Raw genomic sequence first — 15,013 nt, forward strand, 5'->3', positions numbered from 1 at the left:
ACGTTGTCATCAACAGGAGTCACAGTGCACTATGTGCTTGTATAATTCTCCTTGACAGCACCCAGCACAGGGCATCAGCAATTAGGTACTAAAAATATCTAACGACGGTGCAGGGAAAGGTAGTAAACCTGTGAGGTTAGACACGTGGTCTGTCGAGTCTTCTAGGCCCAGGCTGAATCCCAGTTCCACACCCGGCGGCTGCTGGCTGCAGGACCCTGGGCAAGTACTTCCCTCTCTGGGTTTACTTATCCCTAAAGAGAGTAAATGAGCCTCCATCACACAATTGTTGTGCAGATTAACTGAGATAATGCTGAATGCCTAGCACACCAGAAATGTCCAAGAAAGGCCACCCATTTTAATTATCTGCACTTGTTTGGGGTAGGAATACAAGAAATCCCTGCAGTCCATCAGCCTTGCTGGACATGTCATTGACATACTCCACAGTGGCAAATACTTTTAACTTTTTTTTTTTTTTTTTTTTTTTTTTTTTTTTTTTTTTTGCTTTTTAGCACTGCACCTGAAGCATATGGAAGTTCCCAGGCTAGGGGTGAATCAGAGCTGTAGACTCCAGCCTACACCACAGCCATAGCAATGCAGGATCCGAGCTGAATATGCGACCTACACCATCGCTCAGAGCAATCCCGGATCCTTACCCCACTGATCAAGGCCAGGGATCAAACTTGCATCCTCATGGACACTAATCAGATTCATTTCCACTGAGCCACGATGGGAACGCCCAACTAATTTTTATTTTTAACTAATACTTATTTTTTATTTTCAATATCATGAGAAACACAGTTAGTGGTAGTAAAAGGTTGACAACACAACAGCAAAAAGCAAGAAGCCCCTTCTTGTTCCCCTACTATCACTTCCCAAGTCCTGTTCCTAAAGGCAAATATTTCCTTCTCTCTTTTTCTATTGGTATTTGCGTCCCTATGATTTTTTTTTTTTTTTTTTTTTGGCTTTTTAGGGCCGCTCCCACAGCATATGGAGATTCCCAGGCTAGGGGTCAAATCAGAGCTACAACTGTCAGCCTACACCACAGCTCACAGCAACACCAGATCCTAAACCCACTGAGCAAGGCCAGGGATAACCCACAACCTTATGGTTCCTAGTCAGATTCGTTTCACTGCGCCACAAAAGGAACTCTGCTATGCTGCTATTCTTTGACATGTCAATGGCCAGTAAACATTTAGTTCTTTTATACCCTACTGTCCTTGCCCCTTCCTCCAAATGTCACTGCTTTAGGTTTAAACCAATAATCAGCATTTGCATTATAATGACTATGCACATATATTTATTGTTCAACGATTAGTCACACCATGATTGCATTTCTTTTCTTTTTTATTTTTTTAAGTTTTATTGAAGTATAGTTGATTACAATGTTAAGATAATTTCTGCTGTACAGCAAAGTGATTCTGTTACACACGTATACACATCCATTCTCTTTCAGATTCTTTTCCCACACAGATTATCACAGAATATTGGATAGAGTTCCCTGTGCGATACAGCAGGTCTCCACTGGCCAATCATTCCATACACCTCAGTGTGCATATGCCCTCCCATACCCCACCTGTCCCCTTTGGTAACTGTAAGTTTTTCAAAGTCTGTGAATCTGTTTCTGTTCTTCAAGTAAGTTCATTTGTATCCCTTTTTATATTCCACATGATGTTTGTCCTTCTCTGTCTGACTAACTTCACTTAGTGATCATCTCTAGGTCCATCCATGTTACTGCAAATGGCATTGTTTCATTCTTTTTTATGGCTGAGTAATATTTCATTGTGTATATGTACCACATCTTCTTTATCCACTCCATTTTCTATATTGAAAATTTTTGTTGTTGTTTTCCAGGAATTAAGCATTGCCTTGTGTAATTTTTCATTTGCTGGATTTTCTCGTGTCTTTTACTAACTTTTTCTTACAAATGTTTGAATACATGTTACACAGTTTTTTTGTTTGTTTTTTTTTTTTTTTTTTTGGCCATTTCTTGGGCCGCTCCCATGGCACATGGAGGTTCCCAGGCTAGGGGTCAAATTGGAGCTGTAGCCACTGGCCTACACCAGAGCCACAGCAACACGGGATCTGAGCCGCGTCTGCAACCTACACCACAGCTCACGGCAACGCCAGATCCTTAACCCACTGAACAAGGCCAAGGATTGAACCCGCAACCTCATGGTTCCTATTCGGATTCGTTAACCACTGAGCCATGACAGGAACTCCCACACATATTTTTTAATACCGCTTCTGAACGTGTTTGTGATCAGATATTTCTTTTGTGGCCTTCCTATGGCGCTGTCCCTCTGGAGCTGTCCACCCTCGACATCCTGGATATGCTCTCAAGTCTCTTCTGGCTGAACCCTGAACTGTGTGGGGCCCCTATTTCCCAGAATCCATTTCTTTCACTTTCCTGGTGTATGTCCTCATTCTGATGAAGTGCATCTTTCAATACCATCTGAGACTGGGTGCACAGAAGGCCAAGTTTTAGTCCTTATATATCTGATAATATTCTAATTCCTCCCTTGCATCAGGTTGTTGGTTGAATTGAATATAGAATTTGAGGTAAAAAAAAGATCATTTTCTCATAGATTTTAAGGCATTGTTCCTTTTCTTCCAGTGTCCAATGTCTCTGCAGAGAAGTCCAATGCCATTCTGAGTCTAAGTTCATTGTGATCCATTGTTCCCTCTGGAAGTTTTAGGACCTTCTTGTCCTCAAATTTCATAAGGATGGGTTTCAATGTGATTTTTGCCAAAATCCATTTTTTTGGAAAAGACGGTGTGGATCATTTCAATCTGGAAACACATAGCCTTTTGTTCTAGATGCTTTTCTTATAATATTTCTCTCTTCCTTCCTCTAGTCTCTTTCTGAATCTTCCTTTGGTCACACAAAACCTCCTGGATTGACTCTTCATTCTTGGTTTATTTATTTATTTATTTTTTTTGCCATTTCTTGGGCTGCTCCCGCAGCATATGGAGATTCCCAGGCTAGGGGTCAAATCGGAGCTGTAGCCGTCTGCCTACACCACAGTCACAGCAACGCTGGATCCTTAATCCACTGAGCAAGGCCAGGGATTGAACCCATAACCTCATGGTTCCTAGTCAGATTCCTTAACCACTGAGCCATGACAGGAACTCCCTCTTCATTCCTGTTTTTGAAATCTAAAGTTTTGTTGTGTAAACATGATCTCCTAACCTTCTGTTTACTTTTTAATTTTAATTTTGTTGTTCATGTTGTAAATTTCCAGGAATCCTTTCCTCTTCTTCGAGTCATGTTTACATGGCAACCTATACTTTTTTCCCAGAGGTGTACCATCTTTCTTTATCGCTCCAAAGAACAATACTTATATGAAGGTTTCTCTTTTAAAACTGATTTTCTTTTCCCTGGTGTTTCTCTGCTCTTTACATTACCAGATTCTTTTTCCACTTCATTTATTTTATTCTCTCATTCATGTTGGATGTTTCATCAAAAGTCCTGTCTTTCCATCATTGAGACTGAGGTACAGTGACAACTTGTTAGAAGCTCTGAGTTCAAGGTCAGATCTGACCCATGGGGACCCCTGGAACCTGTATAATTGTGAGGTGCCTTTTCATGGGGAGCTCTCAAAAATAAGTATCTGGAGGTGTTCTCTCATGGATGATTCAGTTTTTCCTGAAAGGAATCTCCCAGTCATCTGCTTGGGGCAGGCTACAGGTGCCCATCTAAGCCTGGCTGCAGGTGTTCCAGAAGAGAGCTGGGGTCTCACGCAGAGGCTCACCCACCCTTCTTCCTCACATTCAGGATGAGAACTACCCCCGCACTCTGCTGTCTCTAGGTGTCCCCCACCCAGAAGAAGGGGGTGGATTACAAAGTCTCCTGATTGCTCAGCATGGGGGGGGGAAGCCCTTGGCATCCAAATTCTCTATATTCTGAATTTCAACCAATTTCCCTATTTATGGTTACTTATTGTGGCATCTATTATCACTAAGCCTCAATCTTTCTATGGTTCTGACCAGTTAAGTAGCTTCTTTCTCCCCTGGTACCAACCCCACCCCATTCTTCATTCCCTCAAAACCACTTAGGATCTTAAACTACCTCAGCTCCAGTAAGTCAGTTCCCTTTTCTCCCAGTGTCTTCCATATTCCAAAATGTGCTGAAGTATCTTGTCCAATGATGGTCTCCTCTTTTTCCTTTTCCTTGTCTTTGTTTTATGCCATTGACTTTTTCATTTAGGTGCAATTCACAAAAGATAAAATTCATTTTAACCAGTGGAAAGTGCAAAAATCAGTGCAATTAGTACATTCACAGTGTGGAGTGATCATCATACCCCATCTCATTCTAAAACATTTTCATCATCCTGAAGGAAAGCTTGTACCCGTTATAACAATCATTCCCTGTTCCTCTTTCCTCCCAAGCCCTGGCAATCACCAACCTGCTTTTCATCTCTATGGATTTACCTACTGGGGATTTTTCAAAAAATCATACTATACATGACCTTTTTGTGACTGGCCTCTTTCGCTCTGCATAACATTTCAAGGCTCCATGTTGTGGCATGTAACAGTATTTTACTCCTTTAGTCGTTGCTTTTTTTTTTTTTTTTTTTTTGCTTTTTAGGGCCGCATCTGAGGCTTATGGAGGTTCCCAGGCTAGGAGTTAAATCAGAGCTGTAGCTGCCGGCCTACACCACAGCCACAGCAATACCAGATCCTTAACCCCTTGAGTGAGGCCAGGGATGGAAACTGCAACCTCATGGCTACTAGTTGGATTTGTTTCTGCTGTGTCACAGCAGGAACTCCTATATTTCTTTTTAATAATATTATATTGTGTATGTGTGTATATATATACATATATATATATATATGGTCGTATGGTATATACAGTACGTTTTTATCCGCTCATCAATTGGTGGACATGTTACTGCTTTTTTCTCTTTCCCATCATGAGGGGTTGGAGTTGGGAAGGAGATGACAAATGTGAGTGGTAATCTGCCACATTTAGCCAAAACAATGCTGCTAAGCATTGATGCCAAGTTCCATTCTATCAACCAGACAGAAGACTGGCTTGCATTTTCACTTCTATTCAAAAAATAATGTTCTGTGACCACTCCTTGTGAGACATTGGAGTCTATTCCATCAGAGTCACAGAGAGAAATGGGGAGTTCCTGTTGTGGCTCAGGGGTAACAAACCAGAGTAGTATCCATGAGGACACGGATTTGATCTCTAGCCCCACTCAGTGGGTTAAGGATCCAGGGTTGCTGTGAGCAGTGGTGTAGGCTGCAGACGCGGCAGGGATCTAGCATTCCTGCGCCTGTGGTGTAGACCAGCAACTGCAGCTCTAATTCAACCCCTAGTCTGGGAACTTCCATATGCCACAGGTGCAGCCCTAGGAAGGAAGGAAGGAAGGAAGGAAGGAAAGAGGAATGTCTTTCTCTTCCCTGGACTGGGATCTCTCAGCCAGCTGAGGGGCCCCCGAAAAAGGTGTTTGGGAAGGCAATCCCAAATTGTTTGAGATAGAATGACTGTCTAATTATTAGATAAATGTATTTTAACTTTGAGAATATTTAGAACTAAGTATAGAACTGATACAATATTTAAATTCCATAGAATAATATTTTTGCGTAAAAGAGTTCATGCATAGCTAATATTTTAACAAGTAATTTCATTCTACAGAATCACACACACCATTCCCTAGAGTTGGAGCCAGGTAATTCTAAGACATGGGCAACGCCCAAGCTGGAAAATCAATATGAAGAGCTAAGCATCTATTCTTAGGTGTCACTGCTCATTTGCAGAATATCATAGGTGTATATAGTCTATAGAAAAAATTAAAAATAAAAGGTTTTGTGGTGCCCTGTATTGGAATTTGCTAAAGAGATTAATTCCCAAGTCAATATCTAGAACAAAAGCGTTTGGGGTGCTTACATTGAACTGTCAACCCCAGGATCTTTCTTTTTTTTTAATTTAATTTTTGTTGGAGAACGGTTGATTTTCAGTGCTGTTATCAATTTTCTGTACAGCATGGTGACCCAGCCATACACATAACACACATTCCTTTTCTCATACCATCTTCCATCATGTTCTTGAATTTCTTAAAGATATAAAATCTGAGAGTTGCCACTGGGGTGCAATTAGATCGGTGGCATCTCTGGAGCGCTGGGATACAGGTTTGATCCCTGGCCCTGCACAGTCGGTTAAGGTCCTGGCATTGCCACAACTGTGGCTGGAATCTGACCCCTGGCCCAGGAAGTCCATATGCCACTAGGCAGTCAAAAAAGAAAAAAAGAAATATATATATATGTATGTATATATATAATCTGAACCACTCTTGGAGAAGACATGGGGGCAGGGGATAGATCCCTAAAGCCCAGCCAACCAAATTAATGCAAAAACCATAAGCCCCCAGACAAAGAGCTTAAGGCAAATTCTAATTTTAATTTAGCCTTCTATTTTGGCACCGCTGGGCACAGCACTGGCCTTCCTTTGTTCTGACTGTAGAAAGGAGCTGGTCTTTCCTCGGCAAGCTTTCCTGAGACTCCAGGACATCAGGGACTCAGCCCTTCCCAGGAGGCCTCTCAGATCACCTGGAAAGCAAAGGCAGCAGAGCTCGAGGCAGATTTCCTGGACAGGTGTTTTCCAGATGCCCCTGGCTGACCAGGTTTGGGCACTGGCCCCAGGTGTGCACAAGTACATGAGTTTGCTCCCTGAATCATCATGGGCCACACCTTAATGAAGTCCAGAAAGGACCACATGCTAGATTTCTAGGGCTCTGCTCATGGTCCTCAGGGGTTGAGATGTAGGCTCCTTGAGGTGAATAACAAAGAGCCACTGAGAGAGGAATGGCCGTGCAGTGGACAGCGCCCCAGTCCATCCTGAGCCCATGTGCGGTCAAGGCAAGCACAGTAACAGGCTTTACAGAGACAGAGACAGGAGCACGAGAGGAGGGCACAGCAGCCAAACATCAACAAGGCAGAGAAGCCAGGAAGGGAAACACGGAGAAACAAGTTCATCAGCATGTGTGTCAGATGGTTAAGGGAGGGGTTCTTAGGAAAGACAAGAGCAAGTATTGATGATACTGTTCCCAAACAGACCTTAAAAAGGGCTTCCTCTCTGGTCGCATCATTCCCAATGTGACTGTCCCCATAACTGCCGTCATCCCTCATCACTGTCATCATCAACACAAATAAAACTGAGTGAGTGACAGTACGTACACCGCTGTTGTTCACGCCCTACATGGTCACATCTGTAAGTGTCATCACAGCATCCCCGTCAGGACCACCAGCAGCACTACAACCCTGGAGTAAGTGTCCCTGCACGCATCATGTTGTGGTCTTCGGCAAAAACAACAAGAGCAACCTAGACCCAGCCCAGCCCTCCAGTAATGCATCACCACTCTTATTATCATTAACCAAAATGACTCGAATGCTTACCATGTTGTAGGCACCATGCAAAGATTAAACTTTACAAAACCCTGTAAGGTCTTATTGCCCTGATCTTACAAAGGAGAAGATAGATTTAGAGAGGTTACGTGGTATGTCTGAACCACACAACTAAGGAGTGGTGGAGCTGGGATTTGAACCCAGTCAGCTTTATGGCTGACACCACACTCTGTTGCATATTGCCTTCTGCAGTGATCTCCAAGTTGGGGTACATACAAAAAGATCCACTGAGGGTAGGAGGAAGATACTAGCACTGCCACTCATTTTCACTTATCATTTCATCTTTTAGTTTCTATTTTACATGTGTTTTGTAACATACTTAGCTTTGCCACCATAGTAGAGTGTATATACACAATTTATAAACACATAATGCATATGTAGATACATGCTTAATTCTTTACTGATAGAAGTGTGTCGTTGGAGTTCCCGCTGTGGCTCAGTGGGTTAAGAATCCAACCAGTATCCATGAGGATGTGGGTTCGATCCCTGGCCTCACTCGATCCCTGGCCTCGCTCAGTGGGTTAAGGATCAGGTGTTGCCATGAGCTGTGGTGTAGGTCACAGGTACAGCTCCAATCTGGCATTGAGGTGGCTGTGATGTAGGCCTGGGAGCTTCCATATGCTGTGGGTACAGTCCTAAAAAAAAAAAGGGAAAAAAAGTGTGTAGTCAAAAAACCTGGGAGACCACCCACCTGGACAAAACTAACAAAGCTAACACATAGCGGGGGCAAGTATAAAATTAAATCAACAGGACCTGAGCATATCTCTGGTATATTGCATTCAATGTGCATAATTCTGAATCATGGTAATAATTGTATTCTGCAAAATTAAAGCTTTGATTTCAACAAGTGACTGAAAATTAGGACAATCCTCTTTAATGGCCTCTCTTCGCATTATCAAACAAATTGAGTTCCTATTACTAATGCACCTGTTTTTAGAAACAATAAATTTGGACTCGTTGTCTAATAAATGCTTTAATTAAAGAGATATAAGATTAGTTGTCTAATAAATATTTTAATTAAAGAGATATTGTTTCATCCCTTTCTAAGTTCTCTTTGAAAATGTTCCAAATTGTTCTTCATTTAAAGAGTAGATGTGGCGTTAGCTGTGGCTTAGCGGAGACAAACGTGACTAGCATCCATGAGGACATAGGTTTGATCCCTGGCCTTGTTCAGTGGGTTAAGGATCCAGCATTGCTGTGGTGTAGGTTGCAGATGTGGCTCAGACCTGGTGCAGCTACAGCTCTGATTCAACCCCTAGCCTGGGAGCCTCCAGATGCCGTGGGTGCAGCCCTAAAAAGACAAAATAATTTTTTAATTAAAAAAATAAAAAGTAAGTGCATACTTTGAAAGGGAATGCTTATCTTTTACAGATAGGTACACAGTAGAATAGTACAATAACACATAGTACAATACACACCAATATGCTTCAAAATAATCTGCAGTCTGGGAATGAATGGAGATCAGAAGAGGCAGAATTGGCCAAGAGTTGATCACTATTGAGGCTTGAAGATGGATATCTAGGGTATACTAGTTAGATCTGCCAACTTCTGCGTATATTTTAGATCCTTGATAGTTTAAAATATATAATGTGTTTTTAAAAAGTCACAACTTGATTTTTTTTCTATTCAGCACTGCCAGAACTCACATCTCAGTTGAGAAAGGAAAAGAATGATCAAATGTGAATTTCATAAAAATATATGACTTTTCATGTCTTCATGAAATCATGACTTTGTCTAGTAAATACGCCTTCATTGTTTGCTATTGTGTTAGAATCAACCCCACATGAGGACACAGTTAAGAGGAATAAAAGAGAATCTGGTAAAAAGAAAAAAAAAGTCATTGCATTAGCTGCGCAGGGGAAAACGCAGAAAGGAAACAAACCTCATGCACCATTGAAATGAGAGTGCTTTGAAAACACCTTTCAGCTGATACTGTTGGTGTGGGTAACAATGATAGGACTTTTTACACACACAGATGGTTGACTTAGATTCTGGTTGGAATGTCATAATTGAAAAAGATACATACACCCCAATGTTCAATGAAACACAATTAACAACAGCCAGGGCATGGAAGCAACTTAAATGCTCATCAACGAATGGATAAAAAGATGTGGTATATGTATACATAATGAAATATTACTCAGCCATAAAAAAGAATGAAATAATGCCATTTGCAGCAACATGGATGGACCTAGAGATTATCATACTGAGTCACATAGAGAAAGACAAATATCATATGATATCACTTATATGTGGAATCTAATTTTAAAATGATACAAAAGAACTTCTTTGTAATACAGAAACAGACTGACAGACATAGAAAACAAATGTATGGCTACCAAAGGGAAACAGAGAGGGGAGGGATAAATTTGAGTTTGGTATTAACATACACACACTACTGCATAAAAAATAGATAACCAATAAGACCTACTGTATGGCACAGGGAACTCTACTTAGTATCCTGTAATAACCTATATGGGAAAAGAATGTGAAAAAGAATAGATATATGTATATGTATAACTTGACTCACTTTGCTGTACACCTGAAACTAACACAACATTGTAAATCAACTCTACTTCCATATAAAATACAAATTTTAATCTCCTTAGAATCTGAATGTCATCTCTCAGAGGAGCAGCGAGCAGCTTGAAGGACCCCAGATGACATCTCAAGGGAGACACAGTGAGATGCAGACCAGAGTTCCCCCCGGGACAGGGACAACCAACAAAATGGTGACCACCCTGCCACTGGAATGAAACCACGGAACAGCTCACCCATGTGTTCACCAAATACAATGCAGAGAAGTCAGGAAGTGGCAGTGCTCACTACATCCCATAGCTACTGAAAGAGCAGGAAGTCACTCTCAAAGGAAACACCCACCTGTTGGCCTTCCCAAGGCTCCAAGAAACCTGAGCCGTCCCTGCCAAGAGGCCTCGGGCAAGAGTCCTTCCGGATTTCAGGCTCCAAGCCCTCTTCAATCCTTCGTGTTCTGAGTAAGGATTTCCACACTGCAGGCTCCTTCCAATTACACCCCGAGATAGTATCAAAATGATAGGTAAAAATAGGCTTGGATTTCTGGCCCAACAGCCAAAGCACACGGTGCTATGGAGAGAGACCGGGCTGATTGGGATCTCTTGCGGTTGTGACGTCTTTTTGGAAAGCAGCTGAGGGCTCTAAGATTGTGCTACCGAGAAAGCAATGGGGAGAAGCACAGGTGTGCTCACAGTGACGTGGGCTTTCCTGGGAAGGGAGAGGATGGGTCCACTTCTCATGACATTTGAGGTGGAACAAAAGAGGGTATGGATGAGGCAGGCTGGCGTGAGAAAGCTGAAGATGTTGGGTCCAGCTGGTGGCCTGTATAGTGGTGAACCCTGGAATCACAAAAACTCAGAGTTCAGAGGGGTTTAAAAAGTCCCTAGTGTCAACCCCTGCCCTGGCGGAGGAGCCAGGGATGTTTTCTGGTGGGAGTTATTTAGACCCTCCGTAACCTCCATCAACAAACCTCCAGGCTGCCCCAAATCAAACACACAATCTAAAGAGAAAACAAGGTTTGCTCTGCATATTCTGCTTCAAGGAAAACTTCTGGGAGTTCCCATGTGGCTCAGTGAGACCCGACATAGTCTCAGTGAAGATGTGGGTTTGACCCTTGGCTTCACTCAATGGGTTAAGGATCCAGCACTGCCACAGCTGCAGTGTAGGTTGCAGATGAGGCTCGGATCTGGCGTTGCCTTGGCTTTGATGTAGGCCAGCAGCTGCAGGTCTGATTTGACCCTAGCCTGGAACTTCTATATGCCATAAGTATGGCCATTTAAAAAAAAAAAACAAAAAACTAAATAATCAAACAAACAAACTTCTGCCATTCCTTATGAAGAGATCACCATCTCTGCTATACAGGAATTTGAGGGCACCCTTACCCATCCCACCCTCCTAGACCATCAACGCTTGAATTGACCATACAAGTATTCAGCATCCTTAGAGGCTATGCATCCTCACAGCCCTCCAAGGGACCCCACCCCAGCTGTGAATGGCTCCATGTGAATTTTTTTCCTTGCCATTTGCTAACAGAGATCATGAGCCTAAAAAAGTTCTAATTCCTTTTAAGCCATAATTAATGTCTTGAACCTGCACAAAGGAAGTGATCCTTGAAACAATAAAAGGTCTACACAAAATTAGGTTTCCACAACATTCTTTAAAATAGCAAGTGACGGAGTTCCCGTCGTGGCACAGTGGTTAACGAATCCAACTAGGAACCATGAGGTTGCCGGTTCCATCCCTGGCCTTGTTCAATGGGTTAAGGACCCAGCGTTGCCGTGAGCTGTGGTGTAGGTTGCAGTCGAGGTTTGGACCCCTCGTGGCTGTGGCTGGGGCGTAGGCCGGTGGCTACAGCTCCGATTCGACCCCTAGCCTGGAACCTCCATATGCTGCGGGTGCAGCCCTAGAAAAGAAAAAAAGACAAATAAATAAAAATAAAAATAAAAAATAAAATAGCAAATGACTTTTATGGGAGAATAATAATGGATGCTACATCCTCCCTATAGCAGGATGTTCAGCCATTAAAATATGTTCATACAGAGGATGGAGCAATGTGAAAAGAGGCTGGGCATGTAAAAATGTTAGGAAAGCAGGATGCTGAAATGTGTATTCATTAGGCTCAATGTGTACATTTTTTAAGACAACCTATTCATAAAAGTGACTAGAAATAATCCCACTTACATGAGGTATCTAGAATAGTCCACCTCATGGAGACAGAAAACACAACAGGGGTTATCAGGAGCTGCGGAAGATCCGGTGGGGAGGGACTGGGTAATGGGAACAAAAGTTCACTTGGGGTTGATGAAAAATTGTAGCGATGGGTGGTAGTGACGGTTGCAGTGTGAATGTGCTGAATGCCACACAACTATACACTTAAAACGGCTACAATGGTTAATTTTGTATTATTTCTCTTTTACCACAATGAAAAAAATGCACAAAATATGTCTCGAAGGAAAGAAACCAGAAATTAAGGGAAGTTGTATTTGACTGGGAAAACTTTTCATGGGTTTTTTTTTTTCATTTCTAGTTGTTTATGGTCTTGAAATGTATTCAAGGAATATATCTAGTTGATCATGGAAAAAACCAATAAACTTTATATTAAAAAACAAATTTCAATATGAGCTTGAAAATATGTGTAATGTCTTTCTACAAGTTTAGACAATAATAATAATGAATAATAATAAAAATAATACCTTTCCTCTTTGGGTTCAATGTCTTGCCTTGACTGACTGTCCATTTTAAAGAAGAGGACACTGAGGCTCAGAGAGGTTGGTGACTTCTCAGGACCACAGAATGTGTTGGGAGGATGGTTCTGTTGATAATGGCCCTTGCAGCTTCAAGCCAATTACACTGAATGTGACCAAAACTGATTGACAGGACTAGACATTCATTTTGCCCTCAGACGTAAGCATCTCCAACCATGGAGAAAAATCTCATTCATTGATTGGAATTCCAACTACCTTCTACCCTCCTTAACTTTTCAGTTTTCATGAGAAAGAAGCAATTGGCTTTAAAAAAAAAAAAAAAAAAAAAAAGGAAGAAAGAAAAAACTCTTGGATATAATCCAAAATAGACAACTTTTTGATGGCTTCCAAAGCCAGCCAACAACTTCCGCAAATTTCCTCCACCCTCTGCTTCTCAGGATTCAGACCCTGAGGCCTTAAAACTGAATCATTAAGGACTCAGTTATGTTCAGGAGGTAGGAAACCCTGAGGTAGGAAATTTAGACTCATCCATGTTGGGATGGTTTTTTATAGCAAGGGCTATTAGCGATTTAATATCTTAATTTCATTCATTTTCATCAATTAGAATATTGAGTTACCTGGAGCATCTATTTCTCCCACATTCTGGCTGTTTTTCACTGTAAATAAGGCAGCGAACTATCAAGGGATTGCATCAAAGTGTTTGAAGGCTTCGAGGATGAAGGTGGACTTCGCTTGAGGTTCAAGGCATCACTTTCCTTAGTCTCCCTTCACTCAGATTCTCAGCTAACTTTAATCTCTCCTGGTCGCCAGCTCAGTGACCTTCGCACACCTGGAAATGAAAAATCTGGCAGTTCATGTCAGGCACAAGAAATATTCAGGAGCACTTTGCTAAATCCTCTGAAACAAAGGAAAGCAATTCTAGTATCCAGCATCTAGTAATTAAAGAACAACGCCTCATTAGTAGTGGAGAGAATATAGGGCAATGAGAGGTCTCAGCCAGAACTCCTGCCGAACCTAGAGAACCAGCTTGGTCAGTGGAGGAGATAAATAGATACCAGTGAGTCAGTCGGAGTTGAGCTGACACTGAACGCCACTGATCTGGAGGACATTCTGTGAATCAACATCGAATTGTGCTCTGTGTTCCAAGAGCTGCGAAAGTTACAGCAATGAGATGGGATGCCCGGAGGACAAAATAGAGAACCCATAGTCAGAACTCTAAACAGTCTTGGGGAGTGGGCTTCATCGCAAATGTCAACTCTGACTGACAGAGGCTGCGCAGAAACGGCGTTGAAAAGGACCGGAAGATCCCATTCCAGTGAGCCCGAAAAGCGGGATCTGTGCTAAGGTGTAGGGAGGAGTCAGTGGCAACAGCTGTGCCAGGCATTGGCTAGCCCTGACCCAAACTCTCAGGAAAATTGCTTTTCCAAAAACAGAAGCTGCCTAGGCAAGACTGGTCTTAGGCAAAATCAAGAGGAAGATGACATTTGCTTTTAGCAAATCAAGCTTCCCTTTGACACGTCCCTCCTCTCAGTCTCCAAGCACCCAGATAACTTTCTGTTCTCTCACTAATATTTCCCATCCTCCATGTCCTCCAGGAAGTTCATGACAAATGGTTCAAGGGATTCATGTTGCAGAAGAAATCAAAATCCTTCTAGGGAGCTGATGCATGGGAATTAGGAATACTAGTCAGCCAGAGGAGCTAGGGAAGGAATCCTGCTTACTCCTATCAGTGGTAATGAACTCTGGCTCCAACAGAAGGAAATCCCTCAATCCAAAGAAGGAGAGATTAGTGTTCCTGCTGCTTGATCCTATCAGCCCAAACTCTGATTTCCTTGCTTTGTTACAGCACAAACACCAAGATCTTTCATAAAATCTGCAGGAACTAAGAGGAGAGTCCCAAGATCCATAGAAGCTTTAAGTATGAGCATCATATTGGACCCAGGAGAGAAGTTATGTGGTTTTTTTTTCCTAGTTTATTACCTTCCTCCTGGAAGCTACAACAAATTTGCCTAAACAGTTTTTTCTCTCACCCCAGACCTGGGTTTCAGGTGCCAGTGAGGATGGAAGGACACAGAAGGAGACCCAAACAATGAAAGAAGAATGAATGCTGTGTAGCTAAAACGTTGACATCAAACCTTCCAAGGGTTTTCCATATGGGCCATCTTTGACTTCATCCCACATAGAGAGAGAACCCTTCAAACCTCTCTTCTTCCTCAATGTCCCAGGACAACCATTCCAAAGCAGCTGGCATTAGGTCCCTGGCACCCTGCTCAGGTCTCAGAAGCCTCTTAAACATGCAGGTACCTCTGTGGGTGGGAGAAGGGAGACAGCAGACAAAGAGGGGGAGATGGACAGCCAGGGGCCAC

The 15,013-nt window shown here is 42.3% G+C and overlaps 1 long non-coding RNA gene across 1 annotated transcript in view; it reads right to left on the bottom strand.

Annotated features, from left to right (window-relative positions):
• LOC106509379 overlaps positions 9,995-15,013 on the bottom strand; it is a 91,432-nt gene continuing 86,413 nt past the window's right edge. The window contains exons 5-6 of the long non-coding RNA XR_002341519.1: positions 13,265-13,476; positions 9,995-10,781 (exon numbers count right to left, since the gene is read on the bottom strand). This is a non-coding gene — a long non-coding RNA (uncharacterized LOC106509379). The remainder of the gene's footprint in view (positions 10,782-13,264; positions 13,477-15,013) is intronic.

This window comes from Sus scrofa, chromosome 2, assembly GCF_000003025.6.
Source record: "Sus scrofa isolate TJ Tabasco breed Duroc chromosome 2, Sscrofa11.1, whole genome shotgun sequence".
NCBI classification, from domain to species: Eukaryota; Metazoa; Chordata; class Mammalia; order Artiodactyla; family Suidae; genus Sus; species Sus scrofa.